The 14,576-nt window shown below is 45.4% G+C and overlaps 1 protein-coding gene across 7 annotated transcripts in view; it reads right to left on the bottom strand.

Annotated features, from left to right (window-relative positions):
• camkk1a (calcium/calmodulin-dependent protein kinase kinase 1, alpha a) overlaps nt 1–12,242 on the bottom strand; it is a 201,924-nt gene extending 189,682 nt beyond the window's left edge. For 4 of the 7 annotated variants that reach the window (XM_063031522.1, XM_063031527.1, XM_063031524.1 and 1 more), the window contains exon 1: nt 12,076–12,242. The gene's annotated coding sequence lies outside the window, so the exon portion shown is untranslated. Of the gene's footprint in view, nt 1–3,029; nt 3,146–12,075 lie in introns of all 7 variants that reach the window. The other 3 variants (XM_063031525.1, XM_063031526.1, XM_063031523.1) reach the window with 1 other exon arrangement.
• Between the last annotated feature and the right edge of the window lie 2,334 nt (nt 12,243–14,576).

Below are 14,576 nucleotides of genomic sequence, written 5' to 3' on the forward strand. Positions count from 1 at the left end.
AGTCAGCTGTAGGAACATTGTGAAATGTGGGGCTGAGGGACATGCCCAGGAGGTTGGACAGTGCTAACACATAGAAGCAGACAACATTACAGACAGGTAACTTACAGCAGGAGTGAACTGTTCTGACGTGGACAGAGAAAATAAGTTACCTTTAGTTGAAGAACTTGATATTGATTCCCAAAGGCTGCAATGTGCCCAGACTAAAAATGAGCTGCTCGGCCTTTTGTTTCGATTATTATAAGAGCACCATCAGCCACAGACAGACAGGTAGGAGAGGGTGCAAAAGAGAATTCAAGCATCAAGGAAGATTAGGAACTCTGCAAGGCAGTCATCCAATCTGTGCTGGGTTTCCCCAATGCAGAGGAGGCCCCCTGGACTGGAAGGAGCACAGAGTGTTTGGGTGCCTGGGTGCTGGGAAAGGATGGGGTAAAAGGGCACCTGTTGGAAGTACGAATTTATTGACAGATGGAGAAGAACGTGGGGAAATGCGAGTTGTCCACTGGGTAAGAAGAGGAACATTGACACTGCAGTATGTCCCCATACCGACAACAGGCCAGTACGTCTGACATCAGTGGTGGGTAAGTTCTGAGGGTCAGGGGTCGACCAACATTTAAAGAGACAGGGTTTGATTCAGGACCAAGAACATGGCTGTGTAGGTGGAAGTCATGTCCGACAAATCTTTTGGAGTTCTTTGACAAGGTAACAAAGAGGGTAGATGTGGGTAGGGTAGTAGATGTTGTCTATACAGACTTTAGCAAGGCCTTTGACGAGTTCTCTCATGGCAAGTTAGTCTAGGTTAGCTGACAAGGGATCCAGGGGGAGATAATGGATTAGATTCAATGGTAGGAAGCAGAGGGAGACAGTTAAGAGTTGTTTCTCAGACTGGAGGCCTGTGTCTAGTGGTGTGCCACAGGAGTCGGTGCTGAGATATCTGCTGTTTGTAATTTTTATAAATGATTTGGATGTATGGTTAGTAAACTGGCGAGTGGCACTAAACCAGCTGGTGTTGCAGAGTGTGTGAATGATTATGAAAGAGTGATTAGCAGGGCATTGCTAAGAATTGGTAAATGGCTTTCAATCCAGATCAATTGAAGTGCAATGGCATTTGAAAAGATGCAACCAGGATAAGACTTGTACAGCGAACGGTGGGACCCTGGGGAGTGTCACAGAAGAGGCCCCTGAGAGTACAGCTGCACATTTTGCTGAAAGTAGCATCACACGTAGACAGGATGGTGAAGAAGGTATTCAGCATGCAGGCCTTCATCAGTCAGGGCCATAGTACAAGGGTTGGGAAATTATAAGACCATATAGGAGAAGAATTAGGCCATTCGGCCCATCAAGTCTGCTCCACCATTTCACCATAGCAGATCCATTTTTTCCTCTCAGCCCCAGTCTCCTGTTTTCCCCTTGTATCCCCTCATACCCTGACCAATAAAGAATCTTTCAACCTCTGTCTCAAATACACATGAAGACTTGACTTCTACAGCTGCCTGTGGCAATGAATTCCACAGACTCACCACTCTCTGGCTAAAGAAATTCCTCTTCATCTCCATTCTAAAAGGATGCCCTCTATTCTGAGGCTGTGTCCTCTAGTCTTAGACTCTCCCACCGTAGGAAACATCCTCTCCACATCCAATCTCACTATTCGACAGGTTTCATTTTGCAGTTATACTGTAAAAGACATTGGTGAGGTCACACTTGGAGCAATTGTGTAGAGCTTAAGGCACCCTGGATAAGAAAGATGATTAAACTAGAAAGAGTGCAGAACGTGTTCGGACATGGGGGCCCGAGTTACAATGGGAGGTGGCATAGACTAGAATTCTATTCCCTGAAACACTCAAGATTGAGGGGTATACAAGATCAGGAGAGGTATACACAAGGTGAAAACAGTCTTTTTTCCCCCCAGAGCGGGGGAACTTAAAAACCAGAGGGCTTGGGTTTCAGATCAGAGGTAAGAGATTTAAAAGGGACATCAGGGTGGTACGTATTTGGAATGTCTTCCTCGCTCTCTGGACTCTGTCCGTACTTGCTACCAAAGTAAAGCACCAGCATAATCAAAGATCTGACCCAACCTGGATATTGTCTCTTCTCCCCTCTTGCACTGGACAGAAAACACACAACACGAGGCTCAAAGCTGACTTCTACTGCCGTCACAAGACTATAGAATGGTTCCCTGTACAGTAAGATGGACCCTTGACCTCACAATCTACCTCGTTATGAACTTGTACTTTATTGTTTACTGGCACAGCACACTCTCTGTATCTGTCACACTTTATTCTGTATCATTATTTCTTTACCTTGTTCTACCTCAATGCACTGTGTAATGACCTGATCTATATGAACAGTACGCAAGACAAGCTTTTCACTTATCAAAGTACAGGTGACCATAATAAACCCATTGCAGTTCCACTTCCAGAAATAGTGGCAGAGACGGGCACAAGAACAACATTTAAAATAAGCACGTGGATAGGAGAGGTTTCGAAGGCTATGGGCTGAACACAGGTACACGGGACTAGCTCGCTGGGTAATGGAGTAGTACCGAGGAGTCGGGCTGAAGGGCAAGTCTCCATCCTATGCCTGTGTGTCCGTGTCTGTGTTCACGTGTATAAGGAGCAATCTGGCAGACAAAGCTAGCATGTCGGTACAGCTGTTAACGGGAAAGACAAACAGAAATGTGGCATTGACGACACGGTGTGTATAAAAATAAAGAGACAAGGTGGGCTCTTGGACACTGCTCAGAGAAGACCCACAAGGACAAAAGTGTTGATTATGAACATTTGGAGTTTAGGAGAGTGGGAGATGATTTTTTTCAAACAATTCACTTAAGATTCTGTGCAGAATTAACAAGGCAGATGCCAGGGAATATTCCTTCTCATGGGAGTAACTAGAATTTGTGGGCAGTGTTCAGTTAAGACAGAGATGTGAATTTGGAATTTTCAACACCAGAAAGCTGTGGAGGACAACTCATTGAATATTTTCAAGATACAGATTTTGGATATTAGTCAGTCAAGGAAAACAGACCTCCTTACCGTAAAGCCCTATGAGCTCTGATTCTATGTGTCTGTACAGAACAATCTGCCTGGTCCTCATCTGTCGTCCATTATCGCACAGCAGATTTGAAGACAGCATCTTCTTTCTAAACACACTGCAACATTTCCTTTATTAGACTCATTGTAACTGACTATTATTAGACGCAATGCTGCTGCTTGCTGTAATTGGGTACATTGTAATGGATTTCAGCTATTGAGGCTGGTTTATCTCCCTCAGTAGCAGTGTAGGTGATTTCTGATGCTTCTCACAGCCTGCAATCAGAAGCAGTGCCTCTCGATTCTGTCTTTAGACACAGGAGACGATTTCTGTGGCAGACTTGAAAATGAAGCTGAGCAAGTGGAAGGAATACCAGTGGAAATCTCTTTTGAGAATTTCACTTAGCATAGTTATGGAAAAGGTCAAGTATAAAGCAGGATTATCGTCCTAAATTGGCTTAAGGCCAAGTTTATGAGGCCAGTTAGTGATTTAGTAAAGTTTACTGGAAACAGCTGCTCGAAGGGAAATTATCCTCACGGCAATGCAGGAAATGAAGAAAGGAAATTCAAAGGATGATGGGCTGACAAAACTTGGGGCCTGTGGATGTTAAGGTGCAGAGAGGGAGAGTCAAAACCTACAAACTCACCACAGTATTGCAGTGAGACAGAAGAATATATAACATGTCATGGGAAAAATAAGAAAATTGTTTTTAAAAAGCACAGAGATGGTTAAAATTATATTAGCAAGTAATGGAAAATCCAAAGACACATAATAAATAGTTATTAGATATAATGTTACCAGGCACACAAAAACAGATTCCTGCTATTGGACTGTTACTGAGGCTGATTTCTGTCATCGCTCATGGCGTAGATAATCTCTGCTGCTTTCCATGCATTTTTGTTGTTGGGATCACTGCCACTGAATTCTGTTCTTGGGCAGGGAGGAAAGGCATAACCGAAATGTTCTTGGACGGGGAGGAAATGCATATGCTCAGATGTCACCCCACTGGGTATGGGAGGTACCTAATAAAGCAGCCACTGAGTGCCTGTTCATAGTCTTCTGATGCTGCAACCAATCTACTTCAAAGTGTTGTGCATTCAGAAATGCTCTTCTGCACACCACTGTTGTAACACGAGGTTATTTGCGTTACTCTCACCTTCCTGTCAGCGTGAACCGCCATTCTCTCTGACCTCTCTCATTAACAAAGCATTCTCACCCACAGAACTGCTGCTCACTATTTTTTTGTTTGTTTTTCACACCAATCTCAAATTCACATAAGTTACATTTCTTCCCCATTCTGGTGTTTGGCCTGAACAACAACTGAACCTCTTGACCATGTCTGCATGCTTTTATGCACTGAGTTGCAGCCACCTGATTAGCCATTTACATTAACAACCTGCTCAGGTATACCTAATGAAGTGATCACCGGGTGTAACTCAGGAAAGAGCAGGCCTTTTCCAGAACCCCCCCCCCAAAAAAGTGGGGGGAGGGGGTCTATGAGTGACTCACGTGGAAACATTCCCTCATGAATATCTTCACAAAATAAGGGGAGATGATAGTCCTAAAGAGGTGAAACCGAAATACGGTATAGATGGATGGACTTAGCCAGGGTATCACATCTTTGAAACTGGATTAATCTCCTGGCCCAAATGAAATATGTTCCAGGTTGTTCAGTGAAAGAAGGTGTAACTATAATGTTTCAAACAAACCTCCCTGTCTACAGAGTGGAGAGCTATGATTAATTTACCCTGTTCAAAGGAGAAAGAGCTAAATCAAATATTCACAAGCTAACTAGTTAACTAATTCCGCAAAGTTACTGAGAAACAAAATGGATTTTCATTTAGAAAGGCACAGATTCATTCAGAGATAGCCAGCGTGGATATATTTGGAGAATCAGATTTACTATCACTGACTCAGTTTGTGAAATTTGTTGTTTTGCAGTTTACTACAAAAATTAAAAAATTACTATAAATTACAGCATAAATCTTGTAAATAAAGAATAATGAAGTAGTGTTCATGAATTCATGGGCCATTCAGAAATCTGATGGCAAAGGGGAAGGTTGTGTCTGTGCTTTCTGAGGGTCCAATGGAGGCATGTGTCCATGGACTTTAGCAAAGCCCTTACACCAGCCAGGCCATGGGATATGACAGACTAGGTCCCAAACTGGCTCAGTGATGCTTACAGAAGTTTCATTTATTAATTACTTACTGAGATTCTGTGTGGAATGGACCCTTCCGTCCTTCGAGCCACAATGCCCAGCAATCCCCCAATTTAATCCTAGCCTAATCCCGGGACGTTTTACAATGACTGGTTAATCTACTGACCGCTGAGACTTTGGAATGTGGGAGAAAACCAGAGCACCCAGAGGAAACCCATGCGGTCACAGGGAGAATGTACAAACTCCTTACGGGCTCACAGATATTTTTAACATGGGGTCTGTTATCTGTCGGGTTTCATTGTGCCTTGCTCTTTGTGATGCTTGATAATGGTTGAGATTTAAATGTAGGGAACCTATGCTGGAACTCCAGTTCTTGAGTCCAAAACTTGAATGCTGCACATAGTTGTAGTTACCAGATTACAGCCAGACACAACAAGGGAACATAAAGAAACTTACAAGGACATTACTGAGGCTGGAAGACTATAGTTATAAGGAAAAATTCAAATTGGGGTTGTTTTTCCTTGGAACAGAAGAGGCTGAGGGAAGATTAAATTGAGGTGTATATAATCTTGAGGGACTTAAACAGAGTAAATGGTTCAGACCCTTTTCCTTCAGCTCAATTATTTGTCAGAGGGATTAGAGGGAAGATGTTGAACAACATGATCCAGAGGGGAGAGGGCTCTGGATGTGTTAAAGAGGCAGGAAAGGAAAGGATGAGGATGAGGTGTAGGCTGCAAGCTAGGGACCAGATGTTGAGAGAAGGGTTGAGATGCAGCACTTGATTGGCTAGTGCACCTGTAATGGGCTGAATGACTTCCTTCCCTGGCGAGCATTCCTGACACTCTGACATACAGTAAATGAATACCAGTACTCATCAATTAATACCACTATTTGACACAGCAGTTAATCAGAAAATGTTGATATTTGCTTTGAGATGCTTATAGATGCTGCCTGTGTGAAATAAATATTTCTTGTTTCTGAACGCCTTGTTACTCATTGCCCAATGGATTGGTACTGCTATCACTGATGCATATTAACTGAATCCTTTAATTATTGAGAGTCTGATATGATAATTTTGGCTATTGCAACTGATTTCCCTCATTAAACAAACTGGCTGATTTGTGTTCTGGGCACACCACGGAGATGCCTCATATAGGGCAGACAGTAGTTATTAGATCCTCTGAAACTGATTTATCTAATTAGACACATTACAGCCTTTCATTGTTACTAGAAGTAAAATAGGCGATTTTATTTCTCTCACACACACACACACACACACACACAAACTGGTATCATTTTATTTATGGGCACTGCAGCTACCTGGTGTGACTGGACGTTTTCCTTCAGATCCCCTTTAACATTTACTCCACACCTTAAACATGTGGCCTCTGCTCTTATGTATGTCCACTGTGGACCCCATCCGCCCTCTCTCTGCCCATGTACAGCCCTATCAGAAAGCTCATCACTATGAGGGCCATCTCCCTACCCCTGTACAGTCCTATCAGAAAGCTTGTCACTATGAGGACCATCTCTCTGCCCCGTATGGCCATATTAGACTGCTCGTCACTATGGAGACCACCACCATCTCCCTGCCCCTGTACAGACCTATCAGACTGCTCGTCACTATGAGGACCATCTCTCTGCCCCGTATGGCCATATCAGACTGCTCCTCAGCTTCATTTGCACCAAGGAAAGCAAAGCCAGCTAATTCAATCTCTCATCACTGACACACTCTGTCCCTGGTGAATCTCCAGTGCACTCTCTCCACAACAGGCACCTGCAAGCAAAGCCACCCAGAATACTTCCCCGCAGACTATCAGGATTTTATAAAGTGGTAGAGTACTTTTTGCTCTTGTATTGCCCCAGTTAATGAAGGTCAACCTCTTCACCACTTCATCTACCTGCGGTGCCAGAGTTAAGGACCTATTGACAAGTGCCTAAAGTCCCTACGGACGAGTGCCCAAGGTCCCTCAGATCCTAATCCATCTGATCTGAGGAAGAAGATGGAGTACTGGGTAACATGTTGTCATGACAACAACCTTTCCCTCAATCTCAACAAAAGAGCTGGCTGTTGACTTGAGAAGTGGTGTTGGTGCACATGGTCCTGTCAGCCTCAACAGCACTGATGTAGAGACTTCAAGTTCCTAGGTATGAACACCATCAGCAGCCCGTCCTGGTCCAAGAGCAGTAATGTCAGCCTGAGAAAGCTTACCAATACCTTTACTGCTGCAGGAGGCTAAAGAAATTCAACATGTCCCCATCGAGTCTGACTGAGTCTTATCAATGCAGCACAGAAAGCATTTAGTCTGGATGCGTAATAATTTGTTATGGCAACTGCTCTGCACGTGGCTGTTAGAAACTGCAGAGATCTGTGGACACAGAAACCAGCCTCTATCTATGGACTCTGTCTGCACTTCTCACCGCCTCACCTCAGCCCGCCCACCCCAGACATTCTCTCTTCTCCCCTCCCCTATCAATGTCCTGAGACCACCAGGCTCAAGGAAAGAATCTGCTTTCACCACACTTTTGAACAAAGCTTTTGTACGATTAGATGTACTCTTGACCTCTCAATCTATCTCACTTCCTGCAATCACTTTATTCTGCGTCGTTATTATTCTGCCTCAATGGACAGAATAATGCTTTGATCTGTATGAACAACATGCAAGACAAGCTTCTCACTATCTTGATACACAGACCAATAAACCAATACCAAAACTTCAATATTCACCAGGGCCCTACTATTCACGGTGTACATCTCACCACTAACAAACCAGTCAAAATGCATCATCTTACTCTTTTTGGGATTAAATTATATTTTCCATTGCTTTACCAACTAAAAATTGTGTTCTGTAATCTAAGACCATCCTCCTCACCACCAATTTTGGTCTTATCTGCAAACCTACCAATCCTATCTCCGACATTTATATGCATATTGTTATGTGTGTCATAGACAGAATGGCCCCAGCACCAAGTAGCTTCCAACATTGTGGGCCAAGGGGTCTGCAATGTCCTGTAGATTTCTACGTTCAATCCTTGTGGTAACTGCTGCTCCCAAGTTTCCAAACACAAAGGCACTGTCATCTTCTACCTCCTGCTATCATCTGGACTCTGGATCCAATTTATCTGCGGTTTCCAACATTTTGGAATTTGTCCAAGACCATCCCAAAGTCCATATAAGCAACACCGTCCTCATCAACACAAACAAATTAGTCAGACAGGACCTCCCACCACAAAGCCAGGCAGACTATCCTGATCTGTTCCACTTTTCCAAGTGTAGGCTGATTCCTCTTAAGCCTCAACAATTTCCGCCCTTGAAGATTTATTGATCTTGGTGCCTACAAAGACACCTAACATCGTTTGTGTTTTTAATGCTAACATGCTATAGAAATAACCCCCACTCATCCCTGAAAACAGCAACTTTGATGCTATTAGACTATAAAACATAGGAGCATAATTAGGTCACTTGGAATGCACTGTCTGAGTCGGTGGTGGAGGCAGATACACTCGTGAAGTTTAAGAGACTACTAGACAGGTATATGGAGAATTATATGGGAGGCAAGGTTTGAGGGTCAGCACAACAGTGTGGGCTGAAGGGCCTGTAATGTGCTGTACTATTCTATGTTCTATGTTCTAAATGCTCTGCCACTCTATCATAGCCGATTTATTTTTCCTATCAACCCCATACTTCTGCCCTCTCTCCGTAAGTTTTGACACTAATCAAGAACCTATCAATCTCCACTTTAGATATACCTGGTGACTTGTCTTCCACAACCATCTGTGGCAATGAATTCCACAAATTCACCAGCCTCTGGCTAAATAAATTCCTCCTCATACAGGTCAGCAAGTGTGCATTGAAAAGCAGCACTTTATGGGAGTTTCGGCTTGTGATCTAGTGGCCAATCAGTGATCGGGATTTATTAGAAAGGGCAAATAAAAACAAGGCAAAGGCAAGTGGAGTGGCTATTCTTGGAGCGGGCACAGTTACAGTGGGGGGTTTGAGGATTTAGCTCATCGAGGCTTTAGCAAGGAGGGGCTGGAGTGAGAGAAGGCAAAAAGTTGTAGCTTGATTATTTTTTCAATTTATTTATTGTTTCCTTCTTTATAACTGCACAGTTACAGCAACAGGGATACCAAACAGGATAGCTGAATGCTCCACACACAAAATACTGGAGGAACTCAGCAGGCCAGGCAGCATCTATGGAAAAAAGTACAGTCGATGTTTTGGGCCGAAACCCTTCAGCAGGACTGTAGAAAACAAAAACGCTGAGGAGTAGATTTGAAAGGTGGGGAGAGGGGAGAGAGAATTAACAGGCAATAGGTGAAACTTGGGGGGGGGAGGTAGGGATGAAGCAAAGAGCTAGGAAGTTGATTGATGAAAAAGCCATGGAAGAAAGAAGCTGGGGGAGGAGCACCAGAGGGAGGCGATGGGCAGGCGAGGAGATACGTGAGAGAGGGACGAGGGGATGCAAAATGGTAAGTGGGGGTGGGATGGTGGAGGCATTACTGGAAGTTTGAGAAATCAATGTTCATGCCATCAGGTTGGAGGCTACCCAAACGGAATATAATGCGTTGTTCCTCCAACCCACAGTAGCCTTATCCTGACAGTGGAGGAGGCCATGGATGAACATATTGGAATGGGAATGGGAATTGGAATCCCGCTTGCTCTGGCGGAACAATTTCCCATCCCCTTGTCCCTCTCTCATGTTATCTCCTTGCCCGCCCATCACCTCCCTCTGGTGCTCCTGCCCCCTTCCTTCCATGGCCTTGTCTCTTTCACCAATCAACTCCCCAGCTCTTTGCTTCATCTCTCCCCCTCCGTGTCACCTATCGCCTGTTATTTCTCTCTCCCCTCCCCCACCTTCCAAATCTACTCCTCAGCTTTTTTGTCTACAGTCCTGCTGAAGGGTTTCAGCCTGAAATGTGGACTGTACATTTTTCTGTAGATGCTGCCTGGCCTGCTGAGTTCCTCCAGTATTCTGTGTGTGTTGCTCAGATTTCCAGCATCTGCAGATTTTCTCTTGTTTCTAGTGGAATGCTCCTCTTGTGGGATGTGGGAGGGCAGGGAGACCTCCAGTGTCCCTGACAACTTCACCTGCTAGAAGTGCATCCGGCTGCAGCTTCTAACAATCTGCGTAAAGGAGTTGGAGCTGGAACTGGATGAACTTGGGATCATGCAGAAGGCTGACGAGGTGCTAGATGGGACATATAGAGAGGTAGTTACACTCGAGGTGCGGGACACAGGAGACTGGGCGACAGTTGGGAAGGGGAAAGGGGTTAAACAGTCAAGTGCAGAGTGCCCCTGTGGCCGTCCCCCTCAGCAAGAGGATATGTTGGGGGGGCGGGCGGTGAAATGACCTCGCAGAGGAAAGCCACAGCAGTCAGGTCTCTGGCTCTGTGACTCAGAAGAGAAGGGAGAAGAGGAGACAAGCTGTGGTGTTAGCGGATTCATTACCCGGGGGAACAAAAAGGATGTCTGCAGATGAGAATGAGATACTCAGGTGACATGTTGTGTAAGCATCCTTATTCTTTTTGACTCAATTCACAGCCTCTCTGCTCATCCAAGGTTGCCAACCATGCCATTCCTATCCTTCGTCCTTACTGGAACATGCTGGTCCCAAACTCTGATCAGCCGGTCTTTAAAATCCCACCTGCCAGATGTGGAGTTGACTGATGACTACTGCTCCCAATGACCTCCCCCAGCTCCTGTCTAACAATGTCAAAATTTGCCTTACCTTTTTCATAACCATCTTAAACTCAAGGAGTTGTCATCAGTGTTCCCAAAGTGCTCTCCCACTGAAACCTGCCCAAGTTAATTTCTGAAAACAAGGTCCACAGTGATCCTTCCCATCCTTGGATTATCCATCTTCAAGGAATGCTCAATACACCTAACAAATTCTGTCCCACCTAAGCCTCTTGCATTGAAAATATTAGTAAGGTTAAACTCAACCACTAGACAACGCCGTTGATTTTTACAGCTGTCCACATTGTTGTTCCTGTCTCATGCTGGCTATTGGGAGACCGATACTGCAAACATCAGAGCGATTGCACCTTTCTTATTTCTGAGCTCTACCGACACTCACTCAGTGGATGACCCCCCCCCCCCCACCCCAGGGGGTCCTCTGAGTGTACCTGTGACCTTCTCCCTCATCAGTAATATAACCCTCCCTGGCTTGTCTTAAACAATGAAACCTTAGAATATTCCCGGCACAGTCCTGACTTTCTTGCAACAATGTCTCCACAATGACCCTAACACCAAAATCCCGGCTCTAAATACATCTGCCTTATTCTGTGGACTGAAATCAACACATCAGTCCCACCCTGCTCATGAACCTGACCCCGCATTGCTCCAGCTCCCCTCAAGCCCTCAGCCTGCCACCCGTTCTCGGTGCACTGCCGCTAAACCCTTCTTGCGGGATTCCCTGCGTGTGCTGGCGGTCAGCTGAGGGACTTGGCGGGATCCTGCTATGGACACACTGTAACTGATCTCAGATGCTGGACAGCTGTAGAAAAATTCTGTTATTGAACACACTGCGGCTGATAGGTTATTGGACTGACTGTATCCAAATCCTAATATTAGGCTGATCGCAGCAACTTCTCTTACTAGGTTCACTGTAGCTGAACCGTGATATTGGCAACATTGTGTCTGCACCCCCTTCCCCGCCGTGTAACGCACACACAACGGGTCTCGTCCCCCGTGCCCCCCGCCGATAATACACACACACGCTGTATCCCGTCCCCGTGTAACAAACACACTGCATTTCTCTTCCCTGTGTACCGCACGTATTTGATCCGACCCCGTGTACCGCCACAGCTGCCGGTTCCAGTCAACAGCCACTGGCTCCTGTCAACTCCCACCGTCGGTGAACTAACTCTGTCCGAGCTGTCTTACCTGGAGCACCGGTATCCTGCCGCAGTGTCACCCCGGTCCCGCGGCCAGCCGCTACTCGGGCTCAGCTCGGCTCGGCTCGGCGCTCCGACCGCTGAGCGCTGCGGGCGGACCCAGTCCCGGCAAGGAGCCGGCGGGTCCTAGTGCGCGGCGCAGCACGCTGATCAGGATGTCAGAACCGGTCAGCGGAGAGTTAAATTCTATAACCCGGTGTCGTCTTTAAAATTGGTCAGGTGGGTTGATGAGTAGGGGAGGGGTTATTGAGACCCCTCAGGTTTGGAGGGAAATTGCGGAAATGGGTTACCCAAAGTGTAGCATAATGGGGGACTTACCCCGTTCAGGTAAAAGAGGGGTTTGGGATATGTGTGTGGGGAAACCACCTTTGTCGAAAAGGAGGAATCAGGCTTGCTGGGCTCGACTCTTGGGAAATTAGCCAGCCAGAGATATGCAGAAAAGAGCAATCATAAAATCCAGAGGATTAGAAGGATATGGACCGTTTCAGGAAAATGGTCATCTGTTGTATCAGAACAGTTTAGCCCAGGCTAAACTCTAGTTGAAAACTGGAAGGACTTTAAGCACATATATTCCAATTGTATAATTATTTCAAAAATTAATTAATTAATAAAAATACATTTAAAACAACATAAATAAAAGAGTATCTGCAGATTTCCTCTTATTTGTAAATAAAAGGGAGATTAATGGGGTAGCAGATATAAATTAAAACAGGAGATAGAAAAGGCAGGTAATAAGGAGGATTTCAGAATGCAGGTAGATTGAGAAATCATTTTGGTGCTAGATCCCAAGATAGGGAATTTATAGAATACCTACGAGCTGCTAGTGGTTGAGCCCACTAAGGGATCAGCTATTCTAGGTTGGGTGTTGTGTAATGAACCAGATTTGATTGGAGAACTTAAGGTAAAGGAACCATGAGGAAGCAGAGATCATAATATGATGGAATTCACCATGCAGTTTGAGAGGGAGAAGCTAAAGTCAGATGTATTGGTATTACTCTGGAGTAAAGGGAATTTCAGAGGTGTACATTTTCACAAATAAAATGAAGTGATGCATTTTATGTTTAATGAAACCTGTAACCACATTTTTTGAACTGCAAAACCTAAACACAAGAGCACGCTAAAACTCTTTATGTAATAAATGACTCTTTACGTCATCACATCGGACCAGACTCTGAAAGCAAAACCCCAACTCAGTGTTGGTGGCTGTGAATTTTATACATTTCTCCCAATTACGTTACCCTATACAGCCTCCCCCCACCCCCAGAATTCACTAAAACCGGCATTGTGAGTCTGTCTGGAGCTCAGACAAGGGGCTTGACCCAGGTCCTGTGTTCCACTGGTGGAGGAACAGCAGGTACCTCTGACTTGTCCAGAGATGTGTTGACACGCTCATGGTCATGTTGTGATGCCAGGGGCATAGCAGTGGAATGCTCCAGATCTTAGTGGGCTGGTTTAAGCCAATCTACCAAAATACATTCAGGTTTACCCTTCTTATCTATGATAAAGGTCTTTTTTCCCCATTTCAAAGTGTATAATAGGCCATCATAAGGGGGTCTAAGGGGATATTGGTGGGCATCAAGGTGGAAAAAATCAAACCAGGTGGAATGTAGGTCAACAGGAACCCAAGGGTGCTGTACACCATGGTGGGAGACAGGAATAGGTGAATAGAAATTGAATTTACTGAGGAAGGTGGAATGCTGTTGAGAGGCTGACCAGGTGGTCATGGCATCAGGAATGAAATCACTGGCACTCATAATGGCAGCCCGTGTGACAACTGCAGATCCTCTTCTGGAGCAGTGCTGAGCCACAGCAGGAGCCATGGGAGAAGATCACGCCAGCACTCGTCCGTCAGGGAAGCCCTCAGAGCAGCCTTTAACTGCTTGCATAGGCCATTGGACTCTGGGTGATACGCTGTGGTGTGGTGTGGTATAGCCTAACGCCAAGGTTCTGGGCCATCACAGCCCTGAAGTCTGATGTGAACTGGGGACATGGTCAGAGGAAATATCAGATGGGGTGTCAAACTGAGCAACCCAGGTGCTGATGAAAGTCTGAGCCATGTCTGCAGCTGTCGTCGATGCCAGGGGGATGATCTCTGGCCACCTGGTGGTACGGTCCACCATGGTAAGGAGATGACTGAAACCATGGGGGTGGGGGAGGGAGAGAACCGACAAGGTCCACATTGACATGGTCAAACCATCGCACCGGGACCTCAAAAGATGGCAGTGGCACCTGAACATGATGGTTAATTTTTGCCTGCTGGCACTCCACACAGGCTGCAGTCCAGCCACGCAATCCTTTCTGAGACTGTGCCAAGTAAATGTGGGGTTCTCAGTACTACTCATCGTAATGTTAGTTGTTAAGGCTGACAAAATGGCTTCTCTGTACTGTTAACTGCTGAGTAAGGGGTTCTCTGTAGCAGCATGTTTGGGTTATAATTAGTGATAACAGGACTTGTATTAATTTGCTAGCCAATGGAAGTCATGTTATTCT

This window comes from Mobula hypostoma, chromosome 23 (genome assembly GCF_963921235.1).
Source record: "Mobula hypostoma chromosome 23, sMobHyp1.1, whole genome shotgun sequence".
Lineage (NCBI taxonomy): Eukaryota > Metazoa > Chordata > Chondrichthyes > Myliobatiformes > Myliobatidae > Mobula > Mobula hypostoma.